Source organism: Hemitrygon akajei, chromosome 30 (genome assembly GCF_048418815.1).
Source record: "Hemitrygon akajei chromosome 30, sHemAka1.3, whole genome shotgun sequence".
In the NCBI taxonomy this organism is placed as follows: domain Eukaryota; kingdom Metazoa; phylum Chordata; class Chondrichthyes; order Myliobatiformes; family Dasyatidae; genus Hemitrygon; species Hemitrygon akajei.
In genome coordinates this window covers 35,408,900-35,421,368 of record NC_133153.1, presented here as the reverse complement: position 1 = coordinate 35,421,368, position 12,469 = coordinate 35,408,900, and the positions used below count along the sequence as shown (strand labels likewise).

Below are 12,469 nucleotides of genomic sequence, written 5' to 3'. Positions count from 1 at the left end.
GTTTGACATATATGGTCGAGAATATACAAAAAATGGTGAACAAAACAAAAAGCATCCAAGTGAGCGGCAGTTCTGTGGGTGAAAATGCCTTGTTAATGAGAACAGCCAGACTGGTTCAAGCTGACAGGAAGGCGACTAATTCAAATAACCATGCGTTACAACAACGGGGTTCAGAAGAGTTTCTCTGAACGCAAAACGTAACAAACCTTGAAGATGGGCTACAGCACCGGAAGGCCAGGGGCATTCACTCAGTAGCCACTTTATTGGTACAAGAGGTAGCCAATGAGTGCATGTCCATTCACCTCTGCTTGCTGTGATAACTGTACCATGACATGCTTTGTCACTGTCACTACTAACTCTGATAATCAACCCTCTTATCAACAGGAAAAAAACTGACAACTAACAATGTTTAAGTAACCATCAGACCCTTCAAAAGTTTCCAAAGTGTTTTCCATTTGTCCTCAGGATTTTTTCCAGGTCAGACTAAGTGATGATGGAAAAGGTCTTATAAAACAGGGAATTAAAAGGCAAACACAAGAAATTCCGTAGATGCTCTAAATCCAGAGCAACACACAAAGCGCTGGAGGAACTCCGCAGGTCAGGTCGCATCTCTGGATTTGAGTAAACCTGAGGACCTGTGTCCTGATGAGAGCTCTCAGTCTGAAGTGCGATTGTTCACTCCTTTCCACTGACGCTTCCTGACCTGCTCAGTTTCAGTCGCATTTTGTGTGTGTTGCTCAGGAAATGAAGAGAGTTTCGGCATTTGTCCATCTGAGAGCTAAAGATCAGTTTGATTTGTTACATCTACTGAAACATACAGTGAAATGAGCCACTCTGCGTCAATGACTAACACAGTCCAAGGATTGTGTAGGGGAGGCCCATGTGTGTCTCCATGCTTTTGGCATTAAAATAGCATGCTCACAACCACTAACCCTAACCATAATGTGGGAGGAAAAGCAAGGAACCTGAGAGGTCCCATGAGGTTATGGGGAGAATGTACAAACTCCTTACAGACAACAGCGGAAATTGAACCCTGATCACTAACTGTAAGCAACTGTACAAACCGCAGTACTCCTGTCTCACTACACTATAAAGACTGACAAACAAATGGTCACTGGTACAAGTGTACCAGCTCTTAATGGTGGATTTAAACAAAATGACTGCTGGAAATGTAAACTTAAATCACCTTGAAAGAAAATTTTTAAACAGAACAAGCGTTGGAAGGGGTTTTAATTCAATCTCTTGATTTGAAGAGTTTTAGGCTAGGCTCTGGATTGTCAATTCAGAACAAGAAACACACATGACCAAGTATAGGAAGTACTGACATTTCTATAATGTCACAGGATGACATAAGACATTTTAGAGCTAATGACATAATCTTGAATCATTGTCAGTATTACAATGCAGGTAAAACAGTAGCCACTGTGAACACAGCAAACTCCCATGGACAGTTATATTTTAACGGCAGATTAAGATTTGTTTGTGAGTCTTTCAGCACAGGTGCAGTACAAAGACCTGTGTGCTTAACTCCCTACTCTACTCGCTTTATACATATGACTGTGAGACTAAGCACATCTCGAATGCCATATTTAAGTTTTCTGGCGACACCACAGTCATTGGCCAGATCAAAGTTAGTGACAAATCAGCATAAAGGAGGGAGATTGTGACTGAGTGCTGCCACAACAACATGCTCTCACTCAATGTCAGCAAGACCAAGTAGGACCTGATTATTGAATTCAGCAGGAAACCTGAGGTCCATGAGCCAGTCCAGGTCCATGAGGTGGAGAGGATCAGCAACTTTAAATTCATGGTGTTATTACTTCATAGGATCTGTCCTCAGCTAGCCCAGCACACAAGTGCAATTTGCAGAAAGCACGGAGGTGCCTCTACTTAGAAAGCTGTGAAGTTTCGGCATGACATCTAAAACTTTGACAAACTTCTATAGATGTGTGGAGGGGAGTATGTTGACTGGTCACATCACAGCCTGGTATGGAAACACCAGTGTTCTTGAACAGTAAATCCTATAAAAAGTCGTGGATACAGGTCTCCCCATCACTGAGCACATCTACATGGAGAGCTGTTGCAGGAAAGCTGCACCCATCAACAGAGACCCCCACCACAAGGACCATGCTCTCTTCTCACTGCTGCCATCAGGAAGGTAGTACAGGAGCCTCAGGACCCACACCGCCAAGTTCAGGAACAGTTTTCACCCATCTACCACTGGGCTCTTGAACCAGAGGGGATAACTTCACTCGCCCCATCGCTCAACTGTTCCCACAACCATTGAACTCACTTTGAAGGACTCTCATCTCATGTTCTTGATATTTATTGCTTATCTATTTATTATCATTTCTTTTGTACTTGCACAGTTTGTTGACTTTTGCACATTGGTTTTTGTCCATCCTGTTGGGTATGGTCTTTTGTTGTTTCTATTCTGTATGCCCGCAAGAAAATGCATCTCAGGGTTGTATATGGTGATATCTTTGTACTTTGATAATAAATTTACTTGGAACTTTATTTGTATGTAGTTTTTCATTGATTCTATTGTATTTCTTTGTTCTACTGGGAACACCTATAACAAAATGAATCATAAGGTAGTACACGGTACTTTGATAGTACATTTACTTTGACTTTGAGCTCAGGCTGAGTGTTTTAGTTTTGAGGCCTTGTGTAGGACACATATAAAGAGAAGCAAGCGGAGTTCCCTAACAGTTTCACATTTATTTTACTGATTCTGAAACTAAAAACGTTGAATTGGTCACCATCAGGATAATCCTTAAAGCCAACTGGTTTCAACCTTTGGGTTCCTCATCATATCACCCTCAGTAATTCCTCTAAAGGGTATCACTGCAGTTAACCAGTAGCTCACTGTTTAGCAAGAAATGCTGAGAGAGAAATCAAAGGTAATCTCACATCTCTTGTGGGCATGTTCTCAAACATGCACGGGTATACAGTTCAAAGCAGTTGCATGTACGCAGTTAACACATGACCAGACGACCATTGGACATATGAGCAGAATTAGGCCACTCAACCCATCTAGTCTGCTCCACCATTCAATCATAATTCCTCTCAGCTGCATTCTCCTGCCTTCTCCCTGTAACCTTTTAATGCCCTACTAATTAAAAACCTATTAAACCCTCGTCTAAGTTTTCCCAGTGATTTGGCTGTCCATGCAATGAATTCTACAGACTTGTCATCCTCTGGTGAAAGAGATTCCACCTCATCTCTGATCTAAAGGGATATCCTTCTATGCTGAGGCTGTGCCCTCTGGTCCTAGACTATTGGAAACATCTTCTCCACATCTACTCCATCTAGACCTTTTAATATTCACTAAGTTTCAATGAGATCTTCTATCCCCACCCATCATTCTTCTAAACTCCATCGATTACAGGCCCAGAAATGTTCCTCATACCCTTTCATTCTTGGAATCATACTTGTGGACCTCCTCTGAACCCTTAACAATGCCAGCACATCCTGTCTCTGTTTTTCTGGATTTAAAATAGCCACTCTCATTTAATTATCCCTCCACACTCTCGTCCTTCTGTAGCCAAATGCTCCTTCTCTGATGGAGGCGTCTTCATGTGAATGCCTCCATCCTAAGTTGCTTCTGTTGGACCAGCCATCGTAATCCCCTTTCCATCCAACTGACACAACTCTAGGTCTGACAACTTGTTCTTTGATTCTCCACTCACTCCTTCAACATCTTCCAACTCCACTGGTGGTCAGGAATACAGCCGCAGGAGGAAATTTAACCCTTAAGTTTGTAACTCATTATGATTCTGAGCTAACCACACACATCCTTTTTCCATGTTAGTTAATTACTTCTAATCTCCTGATCAATTATTGCCTGTGAGGGAGAGATTCGGTTTTCTTCTACTATCATGTGTAGAAATGGTTCCTAACTTCAGTCTTCAGGGTACAGAATGTACCGTCTAGTCTCAGACTTTCCAACCAGCAGAAATAGATCTGTTCTACCCAAGTAACTTGCCTTGGTATCCTGAAAACTTCAACCAAAGCCCCGAAAATTATTAAATGATTTGTAAGATTAAAAAGGTTAGCTTTATTTATCAAATGCACAGGAAAAGACACAGCAAAATGTGTTGTTTGCATCAACAACCAACATAGTCTGAATATGCGCTGGGGGCAGCTTGCAAGTATCATCATATCTCTAATGCCAACGTAGCATGTTCACAACTCAGTAACCCTAACTCGCATCTCTGTTTGGATATGGGAGGAAACCAGAGCACTCGGAGGAAACCCACGCAGTCACGGGGAGAAAGTACAAAGTCTTTACAGACAGTGGGGCGAATTGAACCTTGAGTTTTTGATTGCTGGAGCTGTAAAGCTTTGTAATAACTGCTATGCTACAGTGCCGTCTGTTTAAGTCTTATTACTCATTTCTTCTCTGAGGATCGTCCCTTTGTCGTGATGAAGAGGTCTGAAGGTTCCTGACATCCCGGGAGTGATGCTGTCTGGAGATCAGCTCCTGCTGGAGTCACCCATGGTGGTAAGGTCAAGCGGGGGGATCCAGACAAAGAGCGATCCAACCAAAACCTCAGCGGTGGAACTAGCAGAAGATGATGACACATCACAACAGCAGTGAAGGCAGAGGAAGACTGCAGCAGAGAAGGGTTCCCAGTCATCTTGCGTTCCATGCCACTTGACCCTGACCCCCATCTGTCAAGGACCAGGTAGTGGCCGTTTGTACATCAGTCTCTCCATGTTAAACATAGTCATGGACAGGCAATTTCCATTGAGGGAATAACCCCCTAGGAGGCAACAATTATACCAATGCCTAAGAAGAATAATGTGGGCTGCCTTAATGACTATTGCCCAGTAGCATCCACATCGACAGTGATGAAATACTCTGAGAGATTGGTCATGACTAAACTGAACTCTTGCCTCAGCAAGGATATGAACCCATTGCATTTTGCCTATTGCCACAACAGGTCAATGGCAAGCGCAATCTCAATGGCTCTAGACTACCTGAACAACACAAATACCTACGTCAGAATGTGTTCATCGATGATAGCTCAGCATTTAATGCCATCATTCCCTGATTGAGAAGTTGCTGAACCTGAGCCTCTGTACTCCTTCTGCAATTGGATCCTAGACTTCCTAACCAGAAGACCACAATCTGTGTGGATTGGTGATAACACATCCTCCTCAATAACAATCAACACTGGCACACCTCAGGGGTGTGTGCTTAGCCCATTGCTCTACTCTCTATCTACACATGACTGTGTGGCTAGGCATAGCTCAAATACCATCTATAAATTTGGCAGAATCTTAAGTGGTGATGAGAGGGCATACAAGGAGTGAGATATGCCAACTAGTGGAGTGATACAGCAGTAACAACCTGGCACTCAACGTCAGTAAAATGAAAGAGCTGATTGTGGACTTCAGGAAGGGTTAGATGAAGGAACACATACCAATCCTCATAGAGGGATCAGAAGTGAACAGCTTCAAGTTCCTGGGTGTCAAGATCTCTGATGATCTAACCTGGTCCCAACATATCGATGTAGTTATAAATAAGGCAAGACAGCAGCTATACTTCATTAGGAGTTTGAAGAGATTTGGCATGTCAACAAATACACTCAAAAACTTCTACAGTTGTACCTTGTTCTGACAGGCTGCATCGCTGTCTGGTATGGAGGGGCAACTGCACAGGACTGAAATAAGCTGCAGAAGGTTGTAAATCTAGTCAGTTCCATCTTGGGTACTAGCCTACAGGGTACCCAGGACATCTTTAGGGAGCGGGGTCTCAGAAAGGCAATGTCCATTATTAAGGACCTCCAGCACCCAGGGCATGCCCTTTTCTCACTGTTCTCACTGTTACCATCAAGTAGGAGGTACAGAAGCTTGAAGGATTCAGGAATAACTTCCTAAATGGACATTGAATCTTTGGACACTACCTCACTTTTTAAAAAATATACAATATTTCTTTTTTTCCCACATTTTTAAAATCTATTCAATATACGTAATTGATTTACTTGTTTAATTATTATTTTATTCATTATTATTATTTTTTCTCTCTGCTAGATTATGTATTACATTGAACTGCTGTTGGTAAGTTAACGAATTTCACTTCACCTGCCTGTGATAATAAATCTGATTCTGATTCATACTCAGTTCGAGTGATCGTGCTATTATTACTCATTTATAGAAGACTCAGACTTTAATCAGACTAGAAGTTCTAAATAAACCTCGAGTTGCTTTTGTAGAACTCTGTGACTGATGCAAGAGTTTTAATGAATTTTTAAAGCCCAGCTGAGGGGTTGGGAGAACTGACTTGAACTCCAGCTTGGTCATCAGTCTCACTGCACGAAGTTCTGATCGAATCCTTATCAAATGAATCTGCAGTGATATTTCGCCAAATTTGACTCAGTGAATTCCAGTTCCAACTCTTAGCTTTTGTTGGGTTAATTGACCCAAGGACAGCAGCCATGAAACTGCAGTGTTCCGGAAATCAGGGAAATAATATTTACTAGGATTCCTGTATTCAGTCTTTTTTTTAATCCACTGGAGACGCAAGAGATGACAGATGCTGAAATCTGGAGCAAATATTTGCTGTATGAGGCTCTGCTCTGCCTTGCTATATGTGGATCTGCATAAATGCACAGTCAGCCCTATGGCTACCACAATTTATTTTCATCTACATACGTCTACATTTTACACACTGAGCAGATAGTCGTTGCTTGCAAAGCTGTGATCACAGATGAACCAACCCTTTAACCGAACTTCCTGTCAATAAATCGCCTGCTTTAACCGTACATTTTGGCTGTCACATGTTGAAACTTTAATGCAAAACACTCTACTTATAATGCGTGAAGATGGATTTGTTTGCAGAGTCAGTTGAGACATCAGACCTATACTAATTGTAGCAAGTTTAGTAGCCATGCACGCACCAACGTGAACACACACAGAGCAGCCGAATTTGGCCAGATAATCATGTAAACAGATACAAACTGCACTGAGAGGATGACACAAGGGATATGGTCAACAGATTAAAGTCTGCTCTGCAACACTTGGTGAGTCAGAAGTGATGACGAATCAGCATAGAGGAGGGAGGATGGAAATCTGGTTAAATGTTGCTGCAACAACCTCACTTAATGTCAGCAAAATCAAAGAGCTGATAACAGACTAAAGAAGGTCCATCAGCCAGTCCTCAGTAGGGGAATCGAGGTAGAGAGGGTCAGTAACATTGAATTCCTTGGTGTCAATACATCAGAGATTCTGTCCTGTAATTACAAAGGTGGTGTGACAGTGCCACTACTTAGAAGTTTGCATAAATTCGGCATGTCACCAAAAACTTTGACAAACTTCTATGGATACACATCGGAGAGCACTCTAACTGGCTGCGTCATGAGCTGGTATGGAAACACCAATACCCAGAATCAGGAAAGACTACAGGAACTAGAGGATGCAGCCCAGTCCATCAGAGACAAAGCATATTCCACTACTAAGCACACTGACTGGCACAAGAAAGCAGCATCCATCATCGAGGACCCCAACAATCCAGGCCATGCTCTCTTCCCACAGCCACTATTGGGCAGAAGTTTCAGCTCTCACCCTACCAGGTTCAGAAAGAGTTATTACTCTACAACGATCAGGCTCCCGAACCGGCATGGATCGCTTCACTCATCACTATTCTGAACAGATTGGACAGTGATAGCCTCACTTCCAAGGACTCTTTATTACTCATATTCTCCGTCTTTTTTTAATTTGCAGAGGTTGTCTTCTTTTGCACATTAGGTGTTTATCAGTCTTTGTGTCTGCCTATGTATAGTTTCTCAAAAAAAACTGTCGTATTCCTTTTTTCCTGTAAATGCCTGCAAGAAAATGAATCTCTAGGTACCTTACAGTACCTTGAAAAGTAAATTCAGCCCCCAACCCTTTCTTCACATAAATCAGTACTACGGTTACTTTGATCAATTTAACTGAGAACTTTAACTTGTGAATTACATGCTTCTTTTTTCATAGTAGAGCCCAAAAACACGGAAAATTGTAAAGCATGAAAATCTAAAAGTTCAAAAACTGATATGTCAGCAGTTGAAAAGTATTCATTCCCCTTCGCTCACTAGTTAGTTGAACTACCTCTCGCAGCTATTACAGCCAGTAGTCTTTTTGGATAAGTGTCTATTAGCTTTGCACAATGTGATGGAGCAAGATTTGCCCATTTCTCCTTGCAAAATTGCTCAAGCTGTGCCAGGTTAGTTGTGGTTAAGATCAGGACTCTGACTGGGCCACTCAAGGACATCGATTTTAGTCATTTGAAGCCACACCATGGTTGCTCTGACAGTATGCTTTGGGTCATTGTACTGCCGAAAGACGAACTTCCTCCTCAGTTTAAGCTTTCTGTCAGAGGCGAGCAGATTTTTTTTCAGGATCTCTGTATTTAACAGCATTCATCTTCTCATCAAGCCTGACCAGATTTATTGTCCCTGCTGCTGAAGAGCATCCCTGTTCCACTTCCAGCATACTTTACAGTCGGGATGGCGTTACCTGGTTGATGCGCAGTATTAGATTTACACCACACGTACTGCTTGGTGTTGAGGCCACAAAGTTCCACTTTAGTCCTATCTGACCACAAGACCTTCTTCCATCTCTTTACAGTATCTTCTAAGTAACACTTCGCAAAGTCTTTATAGGCGAGGATATGCTTTTGTTTTTAGCCAGGGCTTCTTCCTTGCCACCCTTCCATAAATACCCTTCTTCTGCAAGGTCTTAGGGATTGTAGAGCCATCTCCAGTTGCAGTCACTGTCTTCTGCAGCTCACTCAGTATGACTGTTGGCACCACAGTAGCCTCTCTTCAAGTGCCATTCTTCTCTGGTGACTAAATTTAGAGGGACAGCCTGACCTAGACAGTGTGGCTGTGGTTTCATATTATTTCTACCTTTTCACGGTGGAATGCACTGAGCTCTGAGGTATGTTCAGTGCCTTTGAGATGGTTTTGTATCCTTCCCCAAATTTGTGCTTCTTTATTATCATTTCCCTGACTTGCCTTGAATGCTGTTTTGTCTTCATTTCATTTAGACTGTTGAAAATCTATCACATACTGTTGGACCTTACAGAGATAGGGGGTGTCCTCCAACTTTCTACATTAACAACTTGGTGAGTTGGTAAGGTAATAGACCTGAGGAAAGTTAGTGTTTTGGTTTTTGATTTTTAGTAAATTGTTGACAGCTTTTGGAATTTTTCTTTTTATTTGACATGATGCACAATGTGAACTGAAAAATCCTACTTTAATATATTTTAAATTTAGAAAATGAGACAGAAGATGTGAAAAATTGTTGAGGAAGCAGGGAGTGCTGAATACTTTTTCAAGGCACTGTACAGGTATAGAAGCCTTGATGATAAATATACTTTGAAGTTTGATTTGGGAGTTCGCTCACTTCAAGTGAAAGATACAGTATAGAAACAGGCCTTTGGTTTTTCCATATTCTCATCAATTCCAACCCCATTCTACCACTCACCTACATTCAAGGGATAACTTACAGTTGCCGTTCACCTTTCGGAATGATGGAGGAAACCCAGGGGGAACATGAAAACTCCACGCAGACAGATGAGCTAGTCAGGATTTTGACCAGGGTCTGTGATGTGGTGAGGCAGCTGTTCTACTAGCTGTCCCAACCTTAGTACTTGTGGGTTCAGATTCATTTCTGAGATCTGACAAAGTTGAAACTTTATCACCTTACTGATTTTTGGATGATATATTAAATTAAGATCATGCCCTCCCTCTCAGGTGGACTGAAAACTACCTCGCTGCAACGCGTCAAAGAGCAGAGGTGCTCTGTTCCAATGCTTCTTTGTCAACTAATATCATGAGAAAAGGTTTGCGGTTGGATTTACTCTTCTACTCAGACAAATAGATGGCAGCATTTCCTACATGACAATGGCTATCTACGTGAAAATTACCTCAGTGACTGTGCACTGCTGAAAACAACGCAAAAGGCACCACAGAAGTATGTCTGTCGCTCTGCCTTCGAACTGATAAACACCATATGCACATGCCTACACAGATACCACGTGCACACACAGATACATATACAGCTAGCATTTATTGGCCATCTCTAACTGTTCCCAAAGCCTGGTTAAAATTCAAGTATGGTACTGGATCCAGAATAAAAGAGGAAACATTGCAAATACTCGGCAGCTCAGACAGTGCTTGCGGAGGAAAGACAAAGTTAACAGTTCTGATGAAGGGTCTTGGCCCAAAGCGTCGACTGTTTATTCCCCTCCGACCGGCTGAGTTCCTCCAGCATTTTGTGTGTGTGTTGACAGTTCCAGTTGGAGACCCTTCAGCAGAACTGACTGATTGTAGAGTCATTGACCGGAAATGTTAACTCAGGTGCTGCCTGACCTGATTCTTATTCTGCTTATAAATTCTGGACAGACAAAATTGGCTGTTTTCTGTTCCCATGGTATAGCCACTAGGTCCCCAACTCTAAGAAAACAAAGAACCAGGTGGATTAATGACTACATTTGTGGGTCACCCATTTTAGAATATCCTTTGCTTTTACATTCCAGATTTATTTAAGTAGTTGTATTTAAATACCTCAGATATGATTTGAATTTAGAGGACAGTAGGTGAATAGGTTGGCACAACATTGTGGGCCGAATGGTTTGTACTGTGCTGTAGTTCTGTGTTCTACATTTTGTTGTGACAAATCACCGGCTGCCCGTTCTTTGTCACCTTGTTTGTTCCATCATAGTTGTCTGGTGTAGTCTTCCATGGGGAGCCCGGCTCCCAGTTTACTGATATGACCCAATGTAATGAAACGACCTTCTAAAAGAAGGCAGCAAGCTTCACTCGCACTATGCACTGACTGGTGATAAAGTACTATCACCACCCCAAAGTCAACTAGAGGCAAGTATACAGTACTGTGCAAAAATCTTAAGCACCTGCATATAGCTAGAGTGCCTAAGACTTTTGCACAGTAATGTATTTATCAATTGGAGCAGAGAGCAAGTTTGTAAATCTGCAAAGGATGTTGGAAATGGTGAGGGTCGAGCACTGAGGGAGGGGTGTGGGACAGGTGGCAGAGAAGGAGTGCCAGGGGCAGAGATTTGGCGCTGGTGCCGATACAGCCAGCCCAGATACACCAGACATGGCCAATTGATTCCAAACAATTGGTTTACTGATCATTACAGAATGTCACTCTGGTGCTTCCCACTCCCTCCTCTCCCCCTAACCCTTTTCCCAACCATGATCCCCCTCTCCCTGCCCTGCTTCCCACTCTCAGTCCACAACAGAGACCCATATCAGAATCAGGTTTATCATCCCTCCCATATGAAATTTTTTTTTTTTTTTCAGAAGTACAGTCCAATGTATTAAATTACTACAGTACTGTGCAAAAGTCTTAGGTACCTTAGCTATATTTATGTACCTAAGACTTTTGTACAGTACTGTAGACAGTAAGTACTACGGTTCTAACGAATGTAGATGAACAGAGGGACGTTGGGTCTCCCTGAATATGGGAACACAGAGAGTAAACAAGGAATGTAGGATACATTGTTTCATAGAATATAAAAACTGAGATGTTACGTTGCAACTTTACATAACTGGTTAGATCAAACTTGGGAGTGTCATGTGTAGCTCTGGTCACTTCAGTAAATGTAGGATATGGTTGTGCTGGAGAGAGTGTGGAAGAGACTCACCAGGCTGTTGCTTGGATTTGCAAACTTCACTTGTGGGAAGGACTGGGTAGCCTGGGCTTGTTTTCGCTTGAATGAAAGGAGGCTGAGGGGTGACCTTATGAAGGTGTATGAAATAAAAATGCGTAGTTTGGGTAAACACAAGAGATTTTGCAGAAGCTGGAAAGCCAGAGCAAAACACTGGAGGAGCTGCCAGGCAGGCAATGGTGGTTGGATGGATGGTCAGTTTCTTCTCCTATGGTGGGATATCAAAAAACAAGAGGGTATAGGCTTAAGGTAAGAAGTTGGAATTTTATGAGGTACTTGAGGGAAAATATTTTTCTTCCACAGAGATGAGGCTATCAGGAACTCACAGTAAAAATGGTGGTGAATCAGATACAATCAATGTTTATGAGACATTTAGACAACATTTAAATGGATAAGACATAGAAGGATAGAGATCGAATGTGGGTGAATAGGCATGATTGTGAAGGGCCAAAGGGCCTTGTTTCTGTGCTGCATAACTATGGTTGTTTGATTCAAAGATGTTAAGAGTGCTTGGGAGCTTCAGATGCCTAAGAATGTCTTGGATATTAAACATTTTTGAATGTTTGTCAATGAATCAAAATGTATTATTGGAAAATTTATTTTTGTGCATTTATCACTCTAACAAGCACTTTTGCACATCACGAGTTAAATCCAAGTTAAATGGTATAATCAATGTCCAATAATTAATCCAAGTTAAATAATATAACCAAAATACCATACGTATTCAAAATTTCCCTAAAGAGTTTTCTAAAGTTATGAGAGGCATTGAGTTGACAGCTGATA

At 41.9% G+C, this 12,469-nt stretch overlaps 1 protein-coding gene across 7 annotated transcripts in view; it reads right to left on the bottom strand.

Annotated features, from left to right (window-relative positions):
- akap13 (A-kinase anchoring protein 13) overlaps positions 1-12,469 on the bottom strand; it is a 554,439-nt gene that overhangs the window by 110,956 nt on the left and 431,014 nt on the right. The window lies entirely within an intron of this gene.